General features: G+C 56.5%; 1 long non-coding RNA gene and 1 pseudogene across 7 annotated transcripts; one reads left to right on the top strand and one right to left on the bottom strand.

Moving 5' to 3' along the window:
- Positions 1-253: 253 nt before the first annotated feature.
- Positions 254-8,521, bottom strand: LOC131812796 (uncharacterized). 7 transcript variants are annotated; one of them, XR_009346482.1, is made up of 4 exons: positions 8,155-8,521; positions 5,772-6,043; positions 1,935-5,449; positions 254-1,094 (listed from the first exon to the last, which is right to left on the bottom strand). It is a non-coding gene; the product is annotated as an uncharacterized LOC131812796 (long non-coding RNA). The 7 variants fall into 7 exon arrangements; XR_009346484.1 differs by having other exon boundaries at positions 254-2,278; positions 3,529-5,449; XR_009346486.1 differs by having other exon boundaries at positions 254-2,041; positions 3,529-5,449.
- Positions 8,522-10,495: 1,974 nt separating this feature from the next.
- LOC131812983 (small ribosomal subunit protein uS5-like) lies at positions 10,496-11,379 on the top strand (annotated as a pseudogene).
- The last annotated feature ends 8,875 nt before the right edge of the window (positions 11,380-20,254 follow it).

Below are 20,254 nucleotides of genomic sequence, written 5' to 3'. Positions count from 1 at the left end.
CCCCTCCCCCAGAGTGATGTTAAACTGAGCTTTATGGGTGACCTTGGGTTGGAGGGGTCCAAGAAATCCTTCAAATGACACGTTCCACTTTGTGTGCGTTGCTGGGGGGAGGGACCCAAAGGTTTCACGGGTTTTTCAAAGAAGTTGGAGATTCAGAAAGATTAAAAGTCACAACCCGAGAGTTGCTTCCCACGCATCTTTCAATTAATCTATCAAACCGATTTTTATTGAGACTTACTATGTGCCCAGCGCATGCTAAGTCCTAGAGATGCAGCCAGCCATGAACTCCAGGATGAGCCTCCAGGGACAAACTATAAATAAATGTCATTACAGGCACTTTGGGACTTCGAAGGAACTGAGGAGAGCTGGGCAGGAAGGACAGGTGAACCCAATCTGGGCTGGGACAAGGGAGTCTCTGAGGACTTCACAGGTTCTTCAGACACCTACCCAGCCTGCAGCCCCGCCTCCCCACTCCCAGCACATTCCACAACAGCAAGGCCCTTCCCCATTCTGTTCCCACAAGGGCGACTGACAGTGCTCAAGGCATACTTGGGGGAGGGGGTGCTCCGTGACTTCTGCCTACCCTGTGCTCTCTCCAGGGCAGTGGCACCCAGAGAGTGACCAACCCAAGGTTCACTGTGTTATTGTAAACAGGCTGGAAATGTGTCTGTGTTTTGTAGTAAAGACTGGCTAGCACTTCCGTAGAGGTTGCTGGGCAGCAGGCCCTGTGCTGAGCATTTTACATGCATCGTCTTTCTTTTTTTTCTTTTTTTTTTTTTTAAGATTTTATTTATTTATTTGACAGACGGAGATCACAGGTAGTCAGAGAGGCAGGCAGAGAAAGGAAGGGAAGCAGGCTCCCTGCTGAGCAGAGAGCCCAATGTGGGGCTCAATCCCAGGACCCTAGAATCATGACCTGAGCCAAAGGTAGAGGCTTTAACCCACTGAGCCACCCAGGTGCCCCCATGCATCGTGTTTCATGACTCCTTTGCCCCTACAACAGGTGTGTTAGGAGCCCCTCCTCTCGCCAGGCACCCCACGAGATGCTGGAGATACGCCACCCGGGAGCCTGTTGCCCTCATGGAGTTCACAGTCTGCCGGAGAAAAGAGACAACAGACAGACAAATAAATTAATGAATGTCATAGCCTGTGACAAGGCCTGGGGATAAAATAAGCCAGACAATGAAAAGAGGAAGGGGGGCAGCAACCAGTGAGCAAGGCAGGAGGTGGGGTGCTAGCTCTTTCAGGTGGAGGTAGTCAGAGAGGGCATCCCTGAGGCGGGGGCATTCAAACTGAGACATAAAGGATCAGAGAAGGAGCCTGTCCCCTGAAAAGCTGGAAAAGAATCGCCCAGAGGAACAGTCTGTGAAAAGTTTCCGCCATTCTCACCACTGCTATGTGCCCATTTTACAGACTAGGAAGCTGAGGCTTAGAAAAGTAAGATTCCTTCTAGCCTGGGGTCACTCCACTAGGCCTGGGCAAAGACCTGAGTTAATCCTGTGTCTGCCTCTTCCAAGCAAAGTGACTTTGAGTGATTCACTCACCGTTTCTGAGCCTCAGTTTCCTCCTCTGTGCAAGGAGGATTATAAAGGCATGCCTCTCAAGAGGTTGTAGTCCAGGGAGGTCAAGGACATAGAATGGAGCGGAGGGCTCCAAACCCAGAAAGCGCTCAATTTGATCTTAGCTGTCGCCGGATTGAATAAAGTGTTGCTTGAGAGATGGTGGTTTTATAACTTGGCAAAAATTAGACCAGATTTTTTCCTTGCTGCTGGGCAACTCAGGAATGGCAATGAGGGGTTGCCTCGATCTTCTGCTAAAGGGTCTGTGGCAACACCGGCCGATGCTCCCTCCTGGCTCACCTCCCCTGCCACCTTGTGTCTGTCTGTCTGTCAGTGTACAGCCCTGGTGGGGGTGGGTACTCTCTGCAGGTTTACCCTTGGAGAGGTGAGCTCCTGTCCTCAGCCCCCACCGAGCTCCTGGGCTGGGGTGCAGGAGGATGAGGGACACAGGCTGCTCAAGGATGGGGAACCAAATGCTGAGCCTGGGAGAAAGAGGAAAGCCAGGGTCAGTTGGTGGTCCGTTTCCGGTGTGGGCCTGGAGTCGGGCAGACCTCAGGTCTCTTGGCTGTAGTACAGGAAGGATACCAGCACGTTGTAAAGGCCTTGGTCAGCTCCGGGCCCCAGGGAGGGCTACGCTCTGTTGGTGAGCCCTATCACTGTGCTTTTTCCAGCCTGGGAGGTTGAGAAGACTTGATAGAGGAAGCACCACTGAGCAGAACCTTGTAGAACAAAGAAATGGAGGACTCAAGCAAAGGGAGTAGCAGGGGAAGGGGCATCTGGGAAATGGCAAATAGGCAGGTGAGAGCTGGTGAGGAGCAGAGGGTGGCCAGGATCAGAGCAGTCTCAAGGTCACACAGGGCAGACCAGTCGGACAACTGGCTGGCAACTGGCGGATGCTTCTGGTTGCCAATGGTGAGCATCCTGACTCAGGCTGGCATGATCAGTAAGGACACCAGAACGAAACATAACGGGCAGCCCAGGGTTGGCAGGCAGGGGGGGGGGGGGGGCTGTTATCCCTTCTGCAGCAAAAGCTTAATCCTCAAGGCACAGTGGAGGCCACCTGCTGGAGTCCAACAGGAGGGAGAGAAGGCATCCTGCAGCCGTTGGTCCAAAGTCCTTCCCTTCTGAATGTGCCAGCACCGGTCTCAGGAGATGCTGGGCAGTAGTCGGCATAGAACAGAACTCCTGAACCAAGCTACTGTTGAGGATCTGGCTTGCAGAAAACAAGCTCCACCCTTGAGCTGGGGCAGTTCCAGAAGAGTGCTGTCACGTACTGGGGAGATGCGGGGGAATGGGGATGGCGGCAGGAGTCAGATCTATCTCTCTCTCTCTCTCTCTCTCTCTCTCTCCCAAACTCAGAGCACGAGGGGCTGAGTCAACCTCACCTGAATGACCAAGGCATCCAGCACAGGGCTGGGCATGGAGTGGGAGCTCCAAGAGGGTTTGTTAAATAAATGCTGAATGGTGCTCCATTCCCTAAACTCCAAGAGAATTGTGAGAGTGAGCAGCCATCAGTTAAATAAACAAACCTTCAGCTGAGGCCATCAGTTAAATAAGCAAACCTTCAGCCCAGGGTTTTCAGGGGACTCTCAGGACCCGCTACACTAGAACTGCTAGGGGAATAGGCATGAGCCAAAAAATTTTCCCTGAAGACATCCAGATCAAAATGGCTGGAACCTGTGAATGCTCCCTTACAAGGCAAAAGGGACATGGAAGGCAGGATTAAATTAAGGATCTCGCCATGGGAAGATTATCCTGGCTTGTTTGGACAGGCCCTGAGTGTAATCACGGTGTCCTTATAAGAGGAAGCAGAGGGAGATTTGCACAGAAGAGAAGGGGAGGCGAAAACAGGCAGAGGCTAGAGTTAAGTGGCCATGTGCCAAGGAATACCAGCAGCCACCAGAAGCTGCAAGTGACAAGCAACAGATCCTCCCCTGGAGCCTCCAGAAGGACCCAGCCCTCCCAATACCTTGCTATTTGCCCCGTGCGACTCAGCCTGGGCTGTGGCCTTTGGAGCGGTGGAAAAATACATCTCTGTTGTTTTAAGTCACCCAGTTTGTGGTCATTCGTTACAGGAGACCTGAGACATGGAGACAAGGTGGTAATTAAAATGTGGGTGACTGGGTCCCATCCACAAAGGCACCGGACATGGGGCCGGAGACTCTGCATTTTAGGCAAACTCTTCCTGATGGTTGCACAGCAAAGTGTGAGAAGCAACTGCATTAGAACAGAAAGATGATCCAGGCATAAGCTACACCAGGAAAACACTGGTGAGAATTAACTTCAGCTCCTGGCAGTCTCTTTGGGGCCATGAGGACCCAGTCCTGTGCGGCCCACCAGTTCTCTGTCCAGCCTGGCCCAGACCTAACTGCAGCTTCCCCAGGCTGTGAGCCCCCTCAGGGCAGGCCCAGGCCTATCCTGACCACCAGGTGTCCCCACTTGGTTATTATTCCTGACACCCACAAAGGCTCAGTAAACACTGGAAAGACCCACCAATGTCACTGAACTTCTTTACCCTCAGAGCTATCGGCCTGCATCCTTGGGCCCACAGGGCAGAGCTCAGGAGTGGGGGTCCCCCTATCCTGTCGGAAGGCCAAAGTCCAAGTGTTTGCTTTGAGCACTAATGTCTTTTGTGGGGATGCGTACTCCCCAGTGGGGGAGTGGGGTGTGCTGCTCCCCACTGTTAGCCCAGCCCCTACCCCAACTGGCTGCACTGGACTTGTGGGTCTTCCCCCACTCTGTTCCCAGGCATAAAGCAACCTTGCACACACGAGACTGCAGTTTCCCAGCCTGTGGTAGACTGATGGCAAACAGGTCAAGTTCAGCCCTTCTTTCTACCAACCCAGGCTCAGCTGCCACTGCTGGCTACCTCCATATCACTCCCCTCCTCACACACCCTCAATGGCTCCCCATCGTCTACAGCTGCGAGTTCCAAACCTCTCGTTTTCGCAGGGAGTTTCTCTTCACCTGTGATTATAAAACAGTTGAGGGGCGCCTGGGTGGCTCAGTGGGTGAAGCCTCCGCCTTCTGCTCAGGTCAGGATCTCAGGGTCCTGGGATCGAGCCTTGCATTGGGCTCTCTGCTCTGCGGGGAGCCTGCTTCCCCCTCTCTCTCTGCCTGCCTCTCTGCCTACTTGTGATCTCTGTCTCTGTCAAATAAATAAATAAAATCTAAAAAATAAAATAAAAAAATTGAACGGTTGAATGCTGGGCAGCTCAGGCTGAGGCAGCAGTAAGGGGCAAGACCAGACTCCACCCCACTCTCCCCTCTTCTAGAAGCGCAATGCTGCTGGCAAACCATTAGCCAAACGATAAGAAAGGTATGAAGGTGGCCCACAGGTCTCCTACCCTTCCCTGGCTCCCACCCCTCTTTGGCATGCCTCCTGGGCCAAGGGTCACGGCTGCAGGAAACCTCCCCAGGGGAGGCTGCCCTTCTGAGCCCAGCAGGGTCCCCAGCACCCTACAGACGCACCTACAACTGTTTGATCACCACTCCAAGCCGTGCTGGGCACTGGGATATGCGAGGCAGAAGTGCCTGCCTTCACAGAGCAGGAAACTTCCAGTAAGGGCCTCACACCCAAGAAGCAAGTACAGGGCTAAGACGATTGCAGATGGCAATAAGCACCACGAAGCCAACAAAACCAAAGAAAGAAGGGTGCTGCAGCTTAAGTAGACCCAGTGGTGGGCCAGGGCCTCTCTGGGAAGGTGACAGTGAAGCTGAGACTTGAAGGGTCATAAAAAAACCCACCATAGAGATGCACCTGGGGGGCTCAGTCAGTTAAGCATCTGCCTTCAGTTCAAGTCATGATCCTGGAGTCCTGAGATCAAGCCCCACGTCAGGATCGAGTCCACTTCTCCCTCTGCCCCTCACCCTGCTCATGTGCTCGCTCTCTGAAATATATTAATAAAATCTTAAAAAAAAAAAAAAAAAAAAAAACCACTGCACCAAGGACAAGCGGCAGAGCATCCCAGGAGCAGGAAGAGCATGTGCAAAGGCCCTGTGTCTCTGTATGCGCCTAGTCAGGAATCAAAGAGTAAACAAGTGTCCCATCAAGTTCTTCCCTCTCTGCCAGAAGACCAGAGCAGCTTCATTTCCTCAGAGCCCGGGACCAGAAGGGACTGGCATGGACAGGCACAGAAGGGACAAACCATGAAATAAACTGAGCAATGAGAAAGGACGTCTTGCAATGAAGTGGTGGATTCCCCAAAATACCAGGCTGAGGAAGGGGAGCCCCGCCGGCAGAAGCACACATTTCCAGGACTTTGGTGTCAGGGCCAGACCATCTACGTGAGGGAGGGCAGACTAGTGGTTCCGCCTGGGGTGGGGTCAGGCCTGGGGAGCGGCGGACACCAGGGAACTTTCTGGAGCACTGGTCCTGTTCAAGATCCTGTTCAGGGCGGCGGTCACACAGATGCAAGACTTGGTGAAGCTGTACAACAAAACTAGAGGACTGGATCGCATGGAAAGGGCCCCTTGAGCAGGTCCTGAAAATAAGATAGAGCCCAGGTTGCCTTCACTGGAAAGAAAGAATCCCACCTCAGCCCGGCCCACCTCAAACAAACCCGGAGGCGCCCAGCAAGCTTTGTCTGAGGTCAGATCCAGGGCGGAAACCAAGAGTTGGGGAGCTCCCTTACTGCAAATACGACCCGAACCCCACCTCCGGGTCCTCTACGTGAGCAGGCGGGGGTCCGTGCGGGGGTCCGTCCTGCCCCCCAGCCCCGCCCCTTTCCAGCTCCTCCCCCTCCCTCCTGGGGACTGAGGCCCGCAAAGTGGGGGTTGGGGGGTCTCTGGGTGGGGATGGGGTGGACCGGGAGACCCGCCATCCGGAATGTCGGGCAGGGAAGGGTCGACTCCCCCCACCCCCGCCTCCCCCCACGCACCGAGCAGCTAGGCTGTAACCCGAGCCTCCGGTTAAGCGGATTTCTCCCGGGGCAGGACCCCCTCTGGTTCTGGAATGCAGCCTGGGGTGTGGGGGCGGGGCCGGGAAGGGGTAACAAAGGGTGAAGCCGCTTTGAAATTCTGCTTCCTGCCCCCCCAACTACCCCCCCAACCCCGGTCCAGCCCCAGCGCTGAACAAACATGCCCTCTCCTCCGCGCCCGAGTTTGTAGGGAGTTGGGGGGGAGGGGGGATCGGCCCTAAGCCGCCAACCCAAGCAGTCTCGAACCGACGGGCGTGGCACCGGCCGACACCCTAAGCCCCCCACCCATCCTCCGGACCCTCCTGCCCCGACTGGCCGCCCCCCCGAAGCTCCGCTCCGGCCCCACCGTGGGGCCGGAGCGGGAGACCCAGCGCCTTTTCCCCAACTTGCTGGGAACCCTAAGGTGGGGCGCGGCCCTCAGGGCCCACGCGCCCGGAGGAGGCACCGGGGGCCTCCTGCAGTAGGTGACTGAAGTCATGGGGTGCCATTACCTGACACCCTCTGGGGACCCGCGCCTGTTCCCTCCTCCCTCCCGCCGGCCGTTGGAGGCCGGCTTGCATGGATTCCATTCTCCTGCCCGGACAGGCTGAGACAGGGGCTGTGAACCGACCCCGGTGTGGTGTGGGTTTTGTTTAATTTCAGTAAGAACAGGCGCCTTCATCCAGGCCTTTCCCGGGGCTCCCAGAGCGCAGTGGCGCTGGGCCGAGGCTGTGGCCTCTGGGGTTCCACCTTCCAGCAAGAACACCGGGGAGCCGATCGGCCTCAGTGATCTCCAGCCCCGCTCCTCCTTCAGACTTCTGGCAAACGGAGGAGGAAGCCGGACACACCCTCCCCCCTGGGGAGAGGACAGGGGCCCTTGGGAGGAGCCTGCCACCGGGAAGCCCGAGAGTGGTGACACGGTGACCTACACACAAGATGACGCAAACAGGCCCCCAGTGCAGCGGCACCCGGCCCCAGAGAGCTCCGGGGTCGGTGCTGCCCACCACGGAGCCCCCTGCATGTCCCTTCCACCACTTTCCCAGGAGACACCCTGCCCTTCCCACCACCCCCCTGCAGCTGTCCCAGCCTCGGGGGACCATGTCCCATCTTCCATGCGCAGTCTGTTTCCCCCTCTCTTCCGGCCTCTCCTCCCTGCCCTCCCCTCTCACCCTGAGAGCCCCCCTCCTTCCAACCCCCTCCTCAGCCTCCCACCGCCCTTCTTGCCTTCCCACAGGGGAACCCCCCCCTCACACACTCCCCCATTGCCATCTGTCCTAGCACATGACTCCCCCAAGCGCAGGGCCGGGACCACCAGATGACTGCGGGAACCTCTCCATCCCTGGAGCCTCCTTCCCTTGGACGGGACGCCCCCCGCCCCCGGGTGCACCCACTGGAACCCAAGAGGGGACCCTTCTCTCCCCTCTCAGCTTGCACTTCAGGCCTGCCTCAGCCCCTCCTCATCCCGTGGTCCATGGGATGCCCGAGGACTGCCCTTGGGCCAGGCGCTGGGAGGGGGTGGGGGGGACAGCAGGGTGGCCAGCCCATTGGAGGACATCCCCAGCCTAGCCTGTCTATGAAAAGCAGCCAGGGTAGAGATGGGCTCAGACGTCAGCGTCATCCCTGGCAGCGGGGACTGTGACAGAGGTTGGGGCGGGGTGGGGCCCAGGTGCTGACAGGCCCCCCACAGCGCACCACACCTGCTGCGTGAGGCCCAGCCACAGGGGATCTGCGGGGCCATCTGACCGGTCCTTCGCGGTCTCACCCTCTCCAGGAGGCTTAGTCCACTTCACGGAGCTGAGTCAGGGGATCTCCTCTGCTCTCCTAGGCCCTGGCCACAACACTGACCACTCTGGGCAATCCTTGTGGCCACTGCTCTGTCCTTGCGGCAGCTGGAACTCCAGCCTTCTGCTCATCGACGGGCACAGAGAGAAGCGAGTGAATGTGAGGACGGGTGGGTGGTGGCGGCCGGATGGATGGACGGACACATGGATGGATAAAGGGCCCCTCCACCAACTGCTCCTTACAGGCCCTACTCCTGCAGGTGCTGCCCACCCTCGGGGAGGAATTTCCTCCCCCGCGGCCTTGTGCTGCCCATTAACTCAGTGCCTGGACTTTCCTGGTTAATGAATAATTAAGTTGGACAGGGCCTGACCTCAGGCTGACCTTGAGCCTCCCCCCAGGTCTTCCCCTAGTCTGGTTATGTGACCGCTTCAGAGTGACCCTTCTCCTCTTCCCTATTGTTGTGCTCTGAATCCTGGGGAAGTGCCAGGCACAGAGAAGTCCTTGGCCCCAAGCCTGGAGAGCCCCACCCTGCCCATGAGGCCACCCCCTACCAGGACACAGGGAGCAGGGAGTCCTTTTCCTCCACACTCTTTGCCAAAGCCCAGAAGGGCAGAACTGAGAACTGCCACGTAGATCTTGAGCTGGGCTTTGTCTCTGATGCACTGAGTCCTCTAGGGTCCAGCTGTCCCCCACCTCTCCCCATCCCTCGGCCTCAGTTTCCCCACCAGTCATACAAGGAGGATAGGTTCAGCATGCCTACAACTCATTCCACGATGCTGGGGACACATGTGGGTGTCATGACAGATCCGGATGAGACCTTGGAGACCTCTTCGTTAGGTCCGGTGATGGCCTGGATTCAGCAAGTTGGGGCAGGAGTGGGAAGAAGATACAAGTCTCTTGAGCCATAGTCTTGGCCTCCCTCCCTCTCTGGCCATTTTTCTATTCTATTCATCCATTCATTCCTTCACTTATTCCTTCATTCAGCAGGTATGTCAGGCAGGGCTCAGCAGGAGGGGCCAAGGTCTCACCCCTAGGGAGGCCCAACCTGGGGGACACAGTCACCCCAGGCAGCAGTGGTCCAAAGCAATTCGTGCTAAGGGACAGGTTTGCAGAGGCCGGAAACACCTTCCCCTACCTGAGAGGTGAGAGGGCTTGCTGGGGCAGGTGTCACCTATGCGGAGACCTAGAGGAAAAGTAGAAGAGAAGAAAGATGGCAGGAGCCCCTGGTAGGAGGAAGGGCATGAGCAAAGTCCCAGCAGAGAGAGAGTGGCCCCCTGGGAAAATACAGGCAGTTCCGTTTGGTTGGCCGTACCAAGACCTGATGAACCACAGGCAGGAGCTGGAAATCAACCCAAAGACAGGAGGAGCAAACAGGTTAGAAGCTGGGGCAGGTCACGGTCAGACTAAAATCGAGAAAGATCAGCTCCAGGGGCACCTGGTGGCTCAGTTGCTAAGCATCTGCCTTTGGCTCAGATCATAATAATCACAGGATCCTTGGATTGAGTCCTGCATCAGGCTCTCTCTCAGTGGGAAGTCTGCTTCTCCCTCTTCCACTCGCCTTGCTCTGTTTCCTCTCTCGCTGTGTCTCTCTGTGTCAAATAAATAAATAAAATACTTTTTAAAAGAAAGGAAGGAAGAAAGAAAGATAGATTGATCAGCTCAGACTATGCTGCATGGAAAAGGATTTTAAGGGAGCAGAGACCTAGCCCTGGGTGACTATGGGTGTCACCCCAGGTGGGAGGTAATGGGGTCTGGAGCCATGACAGGGGCTGGCAGAGAAGTCAACAGATTCAAGAATGATTAGGAAGTGAATTGCCACACTTGTTGACTGACCATCACTTTGGGCCAAGATGGAATAATAGGCCAGGTTTACTGTCACACTTGAAACAACCAAAAAATTCAGAAGAAAAATACATGAGCTAGTGGCTTTTGAGAAGGAACCATCTAAAAGGATGGAAGAACAGGCCTGTTCCCACCAGCCAGACTGGAAAAGTCACAATTCACAGGGTAGGGGGTGGAGCACTCAGGAGGGTCTTGCCTCAAAGGTGGAGAATCAGCCGCAGACTGAGCGTTGCTAAAACCCACCCAACAAGTCATAAAGTGAGACCCAGAAAGATGTGTTAGTTCCCAAGTAATCTAACTGATTCCTAGAACAAAGCTCAAGAAGATTTATAAGAATAGAAAAGATGCAAAATTTATGATGTCTGGTATCCAATAGAAAATTACCAGACACCACCTTCTCTGAGAAAACACCAAATGGCAGGTGATGCTGGTGCTCCAGGAGGGTGTGGAGGACCCAGGTACCCCAGAATGGGAGGCCAGTGGCTTCCATGGAGGCTTTAGCAGTGATATCCAGGGCCAAAGTCAAGGCCATGGTCAGAAAGGTCACAGATCTCTCAGAGGCACGGCTGAGGACAAGGAGTGGATCCCCAACACCAAGCTGGGTCACCGGCTCAAGGTCACAAAGATCAAGTCTCTGGAGATCTAGCTCCTCTCCCTGACCATCATGGAATCTGAGATCACTGAGTTTTTCCTGGGGGAATCCTTTAAGGATGAGGTTTTGAAGACTATGTTGGTGCAGAAGCAGACACGTGCTGGCCAGCAGACTGTGTTCAAGGCATTTGTTGCCATTAGAGATTATAATGAACACATTGGCCTGGGTATTAAGTGCTGCAAGGAGGTAGCCACTGCCACCTGTGGGGTCATCTTCCTGGCCAAGCTTTCCACCATCTTGTGCAGCAAGAATACTGGCAGAAGAAGATTGGCAAACCCCACACTGTCCCATGTAAGGTGACCAGTCGCTGTGGGTCTGTGTTGGTGTGCCTCATCTCCAACATTAGAGGCACTGGCATTGTCTCAGCCTCTGTGCCCAAGAAGCTACTGATGATGACAGGTATTGAGGACAGTTACCCCTCAGCCAGGGACTGCACTGCCACCCAGGGCAATTACACCAAGGCCACTTTTGATGCCATTCCCAAGACCTACAGCTGTCTCACACCAATCTCTGGAAAGAGACTGTGTTCACCAAGTCTCCCTATCAGGGATTCACTGACCATCTTGTAAAGGCGCATGCCAGAGTCTCTGTGCAGGGGATCCAGCCTCCAGCTGTGGTCACCACATGTTTTATACAAGAAAAATAAAAGGAATTAAAGGCCTGTTAGAAAGAAAGGAAGAAGGGGCATCTGGGTGGCTCAGTGGGTTAAGCTTCTGCCTTCAGCTCAGGTCATGATCTCAGGGTCCTGGGATCGAGCCCCGCATTGGGCTCTCTGCTCAGCAGGGAGCCTGCTTCGCCCTCTCTCTGCCTGCCTCTCTGCCTACTTGTGATCTCTCTCTGTCAAATAAATAAATAAAAATCTTTAGAAAGAAAGGAAGAAAAAGAGAGGAAGGAAGGGAAGGAAGGAGGGAAAGAAGAAAGGGAGAGAGAATCACGACATACAAAGAAGGTGGAAAACATGACCCATAAAGAAAAGAAATTGATCAAGTGGAAACTGACCCAAAACTGACAGGATGTTAGAGTTAGCAGAGGCCGATTCTAAAAGTTTTTATAACTGTATTCTATATTTTCAAAACGTTAAGTAGAGACATGAAGACTTTAAAAAAAAAATTGACCTTGAAGAGTTGAAACTTACAATGTCAGAGATAAAAGATACATATGGGGCACCTGAGTGGCTCAGTTGTTGGGCGTCTGCTTTTGGCTCAGGTCATGATCCTGGCATCCTGGGATCGAGCCCCATGTCGGGCTCCCTGCTCAGCAGGGAAACTGCTTCTCCCTCTCCAGCTCCCCCGTGCTTGTGTTCCCTCTCTCGCTATCTCTCTCTGTCATAAATAAATTTTTAAAAATTTTTTTTGAAAAAGAAAGGTACACGGAATGGGATGCATGACAGATTAGACAAGACAGAAGGAAAGATTAGTGAGCTAGAAGACATAGCAGTAAAAGAAAATGATCCAAAATGAAGCAGAAAAAAAAATTATTTTTAATGGAAAGAGCACCAGCGAGCTGTAGAACTTTTCCAAATAGCCTGATATATGGGTAACTAGAGTTCCAGAGGAAGGGAGAAAGAGAACAGAAAACATATGGGACAAAAGAGTGGCTGAAATTTTCCCAAACTTAATAAAACATATATCCAAGAAGCTCAATGAACCCCAAGCACAGACACTTGGTAATTGACGGGATGGATGTGGAGGGTAAGGAGGAAGAATGGGGCAAGGGTGATGCCCCAGCTTCCTTCCCTGGGTGGGAAGGCCCCGTGTGGGCTGTGGGTACTCAGTGGCAGCAGACACAATGGGTCTGGCGTTGAGAAGGCAAAGTGGAGATGGAAGTCTGGGAGGCCATGGCCAAGGGGGACACCGCCAGGGAGGGCTGGGGGTCAGAGGCAGAGCCCAGGACACACCCCCAGGTCATCAAGAGGCAAAGCCAGGAGAGTCAGCTGGGCAGATGGGACACACAGAGAGAGCACAGGGAAACCGAAGGCGTGTGGAGTCTGGGTGCATTGGTCACCATGCTACATTGGTCTAACATAGCAATGCCATCACCTACACGTGAAGGGCGGTGAGGCTGGCTTGGGTTCCTCCAGGTCCTGGGCTGGCCCAAGGCAGGACTGTCCCACCATATTGCACAGGAAGTGACAGACAGGAGGAGTCCCAGAGAGGGGTGTGACCTGTAGGACAGAGGGGTCTGGAAGAGGGTGGCAAGCGGAAGGCACTTCTCAGGAGAGAGAGGGCTAGCTGGGCAGGAGGTGGGGTGCAGGCGGGGATAACTGAGTTTCCAACTTCACATGCAAGCAGTGGCCAGGTCGGAGTGGACCACAGTGCCAGGACAAGTGGCAGTTCCTGGGAAAGACAGGAGAGTGGAAAGGAAAGGCCAGCATGTTGGCCAGGGGGTCCTCATGGTGTCCTGGAGGAGGGATACTCCAAGCAGGGAGAGGAGGCCCCTGGGAGGCCCCAACGTCTTCTGAGAATGAGGACTTGTACCCAGGGTGAGTAGCGACCCCAGGGGACAAACGTGCAGGATCCACAAAAGGGCTGAGCGAGCTGGGGCGGGCTGGTAGGTGTGTGCGCACAGGGAGGCAAGCTGTGGTGGGTGGAGGGACATCACAGACTTAGGTTAGGGATCAGGGTGAGCTGCAGAGGGAGAGGGAGGGAGGAAGTGGGCACCTGCTGGTCATGGAGTTCACAGGCTCCATTACGCAGCCCAACCTGAGGGAGGAGCAGAGGGCAGCTGGGCAGTCCTGGCTGGCTTCTGCCTCCTTCTCCAGTGTCCTCTACCCAGCAAGGAGCAGCCAAGGCCAGCCCTGCTCTCTCTCCTCTTCAGCTCTACTGTAACATCAAAAAGCACCCGCCTCCTCCGGCGGTGTGCTGGGCTCCTTGGTGAGTGTGGGATGACCCCGGTGTGTGCTCAGAATGAGCGCAGAGGCAAACACAGACCCAGGCCCGCCAGCGCGAGCAGCCTCGCCCATGTACCAGGCAGCAGCTTCCTGGGCACGTGTGCATGCAGAGGAATTACACACGATCGTACGCAAGCACAGAGGGAACAAGCCACAAAGGTGCATAGGCACAGCACAGGCACCTGCCCACCTTGTATGCCAACGCGCACGATGCACCGGGCATGCCGACCTGTATCAGACACACAGGCACACACCACCATGTCACACACACCCATGCCACTCCAGCCACCCACGGAAGCCTCCGTTCCAGTGCGTCTAAGCATTCACAAAGAGTTCCCCCACACAGAGATGTGTGCGGAAACAAATATGCAAGGCGCACATATGAACACGTGTGAAGGCGTGCACACACAGAAGCGCATACGTGCCTGGGGGCTGGAACACAGTTATTCGTGCGTATTTGGAGGTACTCACGCTTACACATATGTGCACGCAGACTCGGCAACCCGTGCACACATGCATGGTCATGCCCACGGATGCAGTACACACTCACACACATACACAGATATACACGTGTCTCCCTACATTCCTGCCTGCCTATGAAAGCCTCCCATGAGGCCCTTTCCCACATTCCTGCGGACACACACACACACATGCACATTTGCACACTACACTGGCCAAGGCTTCCAGGAGCCTGCAGGAGAGGGGGTATTCAAGGCCAGGTCACTCCTCGATTTCACCTTCCTCCCCCCTCCCCCCTTCCTTTCCACTCACACTCACCCACTCACCCACACACGGACTGATGTAGTCAGGTGCTGTCTGAGGGGCAAAACATAGGGCAGGAGGGAGAGCAGACAGAGAGAACACGTGGCCTTGAGGCTGGGGGAGGCAGGTCTCCTTTCAAATCTTGCCTCTAAGGACTGGGGGACCTGGTGAGGTTGCTGCTTTCTCTGTGCCTCAGTTTTCTTTTCTTTTCTTTTTTCTTTCTTTCTTTCTTTTTTTTTTTTTTTTTTTTAAGATTTTATTTATTTATTTGAGAGAGGGAGAGGAGGGAGGGGCAGAGGGAGAGGGAGAAGCATGTTTCCTGCTGAGCAGGGAGCCTGATGCAGGGGTTGATCCCCAGGACCCCGGGAGAGGAACTGAGCCGAAGGCAAATGCTTAACTGAGCCACCCAGGTGCCCCTGAGCCTCAGTTTTCTTACCTGGCTCGGGGGAAGATGGTTTGGATGCTTAGGCATTACTGTTTGTCCTCTCTCGGTGGTCCCTCTAGCATGAGGTGTCCTGGGAACCTAAGAACCTGCAGTGGGTGCTCTTCAGGCCCCGGGGAAGCTGGCCCTAGGGCCCTCACCAGTACATACAAACCGCGTGCCCTCTGAACCCATAGGCAGGTCACAGGGTGAGGACTTGATTCTCCTGGGACTCACGGAAGCACACCCTAGGTGATCCGCTGTACGAATCTACAAAGTGAACCCACTTGTATAGCCAGCATCCAAATCAAGAAATAGAACATATCCCACTCCCTAGAAGCCAATGAGAGTTGGTTTTGACTTAAAGCAATCCCAGTTGCCACAGGCCAGCATGTCTCTCTGTAGCTTTGTCTTTCCTTGTAGCCAGCAAAGGGACACTGAGGCACAGAAAGATCAGCGACCTGACCAAGTCTCCCAGTCCTAACACCCAACTCAGGACCCCTCTGCCCCAGGCCACCTCACCCTCAGCTCCTCCCATCAGTCAGGGTCCCAGCAGGGTCCCACACGGATGAGTGGTGGGAACTGCCAGCCAGCCCCCACCCTCCGGCCAGCCGAGGGGCCACCACCTCCCCTTGGACGGGAGACCTTGCTCCAGATCTTGAGCCCACCTCTCCATTTTGGGAGCCAGAAAAGCCAGAAGGAAGGGGGCACAGAGCTCTCGAATTTCTATACTGCCCCAATCCTTCCCTTGAGCCCCTTATTGATACGGCTCAAGGTCCCACAGCTTGAAAGCAACACTCGATCACAGGGCTAACCCACTCCAAACCCCATAGCTCCTTCAGCAATGGAGATCATTACTATCATCTTACGGATGAGGAAACAGGCTTAGACAGACCAAGAACAGAAACGGGACTCCCATGCAGGATTTTTGAATGTCAGGCTTCCAGTTGTGGGGCTGAACTTGACCCTGGCATTCCCCTGCTCTAAGCCCTTCACTGGGAACCCACCTCCTTTGTAGGTCTACAGCCCTCCCTGGTCTGATCCTGCCAACCTCACCCTCTTCCCTGCCCAGTAGCGCACTGGTCTTCCCCAGACTGACCACCAAGTGCCTTTTGGACTCCAGGTATCCATATGTGGCTGTGTCATGACTTGCTCAGTACCTATCTTGCTCCAAGAGAGCAGGGACAGGGGCTGTCATGCTTTCAGCGGTGCCCACTGTGTCCAGCACAGTTCCTGGCACACAAGAGGTGGAGGGGTGAAAGAGACAATGGCAGGCAGGCAGGGGGACAGGTAGCAGAGGCAAGGTGGGTGAGCCCGAAGGAGCCTTGGGGGCACAAGGTCTAAGCCTCTCTTTGCAGGAGGCCTGGGGAGGGACGGAGACCGGCCTTGCCCAAGGTCACACGCTGGTGAGTGGAGGGTCAGGATTAACACTCAGAACCTCCTCACCCCCACAAGCCTAGTTCTGAGTTGACTACACCCCCAGCACAGGCTCTGGGGTATGTCAGCAGCCCACTGAGAAGACCACTGAGAAGTCTCCCGTCTGAGAGCTGGCTTTGTAGAGTCCTGGGGCCACTAGCTCACTGTGTGACCATAGATAAAGCGTCGCCCCTCTCTGAGCTTAGTTTTCTCATCCATAAAATGGGGGTATGACACAGCTCCTAGAGGCTTTGCGGTATAAGGGCGAAATAAATCCCCAACGCGCTCCCAGGAAGCGGCCAAGCACAGGCACTTCTCTTGAACCCTCTCACTGTACCCTCGTGATAAGCAAGATGTGGGAACCTCCCTTGGTTTATAGATGAGGCTCAGAGAGGTCAGGGCCCCAAAGCCCGTCTTCTAGGGGCAGAACTGGCTCCCACCCTAGGCACCTGCTGCCCTCTCTCGGCAGGAGCCACCCCGCCCCATCCACACCCCCCACCCCCGCGTCCATCCTTCCTCAGAGGCAGCTCGCGGGTTCCCCCGGAGCAGGGCCCGTGGTCGGGGTGGTCGGGTGATGGGGGTGGGGGGCGCTGGCGGTGGGAGGGGGCGCCTGTCCGCGCGGACCGGCGTGAGTCGATACAGCGGCGGGATGAATGGGAGAGGAGAGCAGGGCGGCGGGGGGAGGGGGGAGGGCCGTCGTGGGGGGCTAGGGGGGCAGGAGAGAAGGGAGAGGGCCGCCCCCCGCCCCCGCCCAGCGGGCCCGGCCCGGGCGTGCAGCCGTCAGCGCAGAGCGCGGCCCCGCGGCCCCGCCGAGGGATCGATAACTAATTTCACCGCAGCAGCCGCCCCAGTTTTTTCCCGATAATTGTGCGCCGGCAGCTGCGAGCGAGGCCCCCAGCCCGGCGCGCGGCCCCCGCCCGCGCCCGATCAATTGACACCGCCACCGGGCGGCAGGAAAACTCATTTTTCTCTCCCTCCCCGGCTCCCGGTGGGCGCGGGCTAAGCTCCGCCTCGGGCCGGGGCTGGGAGGGGCGGGGCGAGGGGGAGTAGGGGAGGGTCCAGGGAGGGGGGCGTGGGCCCGTTCACTGTCAACTTGGGTTTGGTACCTTGGCTTCCAGGGAATCAGAGGAAGCCGGAGGTGGGTGGGGTGTGGAGGGGGGGGGTGTGCCTCAGTTTCTCCACTCTACGCGTAGGGGCGTGGCCGAAGGCCTCGGAGCAGGACTTGCCCCGCCCCCTCGGTCCCCCCCCCCCCGCCGTCCCCAGCAGGGGGGCGATGCCAACCCGCGCTGCTCAGAGGAAGGTCTGAGCGCGCAGGCGCCGAGGTCTGGACGGGTGGGTTCGAATCCATCCCCCGCGCTTACCACGGTGACCTTGGACTCGTCCTTCCCTTTGGGCCCTTCTTCTCTGAGCCTCAGTTTCCCCATCTTCCCAGAGGGGCCCGACAGAGTCCTGGGCACACAGAGCTGTGGATCAGAGACAGCGAGGTGGCTCCCCAGAAGGCGCTCCGTAAATGGTGGCTCTCAGGGGCTAGCCAGTGGGGAGGAGATCGGCATCCGTTACCCACTGAACACCTACTGTGCGCCGGGTCTGTTGTAGGCGTTGGGGACAGACCAAAATCCCTGCCCCCGTGATACTGACGTTCTCATGAGGGGATGGCCGATAAACACCTGATTAAGGGAACAGTGAGAAGCTGGGAAATGCCGTGGGGGAGAAATAGAGCAGGGCAGGTAGGATAGGGGATGGGAGAGGAGTGCGCGCGCAGTGCTCCCGCGGGAGAGGCCCCTTTGCAAAGCTCTGAGCTCCCGGCTCTGCTCTCAACCTGCTGGCTGCTCAAGGTCGCGGGAAACCTGCAGACTTGGCATTCTCTGAGGAGGGTGGTCAGGAGGAGGGAGAGAAAGAGGAGGGAGAAAGCAGGATATGTGAGCGGGGGAATCAGAGGGGGGCCTCGGAGGGGGGCCGGAGAGAAGCCAGAGTGCAGGCCGGAGGGGGGCCAGAGAGAAAGGGGCTGCCCACCGAGGGAGAAGGGAAGATCAGAGTTCTGATGGCCAAGGAGTCGAGGACGGTCGGGGTCAGAAGGGACTCGGGTCGCTGACCCGTCACAGCTGCGCTATGGAGGCTCAGAGAGGGGTAGGGGTCTGCCCTATGCCATTTATGTGTGGGGGACAGAAGTGGGCTACTGGGCCCGGTCTCCAGACCCTGGAGGGGAGAGAAGAGAGACTCCTGGAGGGGAGGGAGTGGTAGTGCAGGGAGCAGCCCATAGTCTAGGTCAGGAAATGCTCCAGAGCCCTGTCCCTGGAGTTTCACTGGTCGCGTTAGCACACCTACAACTTCTTCGGAAGGATTCAGAATGACTGGTTGGGGCTCAGGGAACCCCATCTGCAGACCACATCCTCCCCCCACCCACCCCCTGCCCCCACGGCCTGCCGGGCAAAGGTAAACAGGTTATCAAAATCTGACAAGAGAAGTCCTAAGGCTTCTTGCCCACAGGGGTAGGTGAGCCAGGCAGGGGTGGGGACCCAAGGCTGCTGGGGGAGTGGGGGTGCGGCAGGGCTCTCCCTCTGCCTTGCTTTTCTCATCTTCAACGAGGTCAGGCGGCTTGAGGCTCCGAGGCTCTGTCAGTCTTTCTTCCCTCCAAATTCCTGGCACACAGACCCGGCAAGGAGTTGAGAGCAGTGACTCCGCAGAATTGAAAGGGAGATTGCTAGCAAGCAAGGAGGGGTGCGTGGGGCTGGCTGGCTGGGACTCGGAACAGTACGGGCTCTCCAGTTTGTCGGCTGTCCCCCCACTCACCCACCCAGACACCCAGACATTCAGCTCAGTCAACCAGCGCGTACTTAGTTCGCACCAGCTGTATGTGAGGCCCTCTGGAGGGGAGTGGGCATTAGGTGTCCGCCTGTCCCAGCCCCCTCCTCTCCCCATGACCCCCACGTTTTCTCTTGGAGTGTGTTGGGAGGAGCACTGGATTGGGAGTCAAGGCTGGACTCAGGCCCCCGTGGTGGCCGAGGCAGGCTCCTTGGGCTCTCTGTGCCCTAGTGTTTTGGGGTGCTGGGCACAGAACCGACAGGGGGTGAATGGTGCCAGGAACCAGCTGTGGTCGCAGGATTGCCCCCCTCGGTTCCTTCCAGTGCTGCCCCGCCCCCGTTGGAATAGAGCTTCTCCTCCTGCAGCTTTGGGTTGAAGAATCAAAGGTCCTGGTTACCTTGGCTGGGGGAGTGAGAGGGAAGCGGGGAAACCAGGAAGCCCGGAACAGGGCAGATCTCCAGGCACTCGGAGCCGGTGACTCCATCTCCCCGCTCTGGGGTCCTTGTCCCAGAGTTCATCAGGCAAAGAAGGGAGTCACTGTTCAGGCGTGGGCAAGCGACTCCAGATGCAGCAAATTGTCTGCATAACGTCTTTGGGGGTCTGCAGGTAGCCAGCAACTTGAAGGGGACTCTGACGGCCTGGACCCCGTGGAGGACAGGGTCTGAGCTGAGTGCCACAATGGGCAGAGAGAACATCTCCTGCATGACTTCAAACCCCTTAATCCACCCTGGGGCTTTCTGGACACCCCTTGTGGCAAACTGAGACACCCTTCCCTGGCCCAGGAACCCACTCAGCAGCCACCCAGCTACAACACTCTAGGGGCCAACCCTTGATGGGGGGGGGGGGGGGGGACAGAGCCACGGGGTAAAAGCCTCCCCCTCTCTTCTTCAGGCACATGGTCCCAAGACATACTTCGTAAAGAATCTCAGATAGTCCCGGGGGACCGGCCACCTAGACTCCATAATGGCGAGCTCAATCATGTACGTTTGTATCTGCACCTTCCTGCCGCACTCCCTGCCTCCCCCACCCCTCACTCTTGCTCCTGGGAATACACTTGCAAACCAACTCCCAGGCCCTTCCTTTAGCCTGCTTCCAGGGAACCCAGACCAAAAGAGGCATCACGGACAGCACTGGGTACCCCCCCAATCCATATGGCGAAGTCGTAACCCCCAGCAGCTCAGAATGTGACTCTCTGCGGACAGAGAGTCTTTAAAGAGAAAATTAAGGTTC

The sequence above is a fragment of the Mustela lutreola genome, chromosome 12, assembly GCF_030435805.1.
Source record: "Mustela lutreola isolate mMusLut2 chromosome 12, mMusLut2.pri, whole genome shotgun sequence".
Lineage (NCBI taxonomy): Eukaryota > Metazoa > Chordata > Mammalia > Carnivora > Mustelidae > Mustela > Mustela lutreola.
This window is presented reverse-complemented; position numbering and strand designations above follow the sequence as displayed.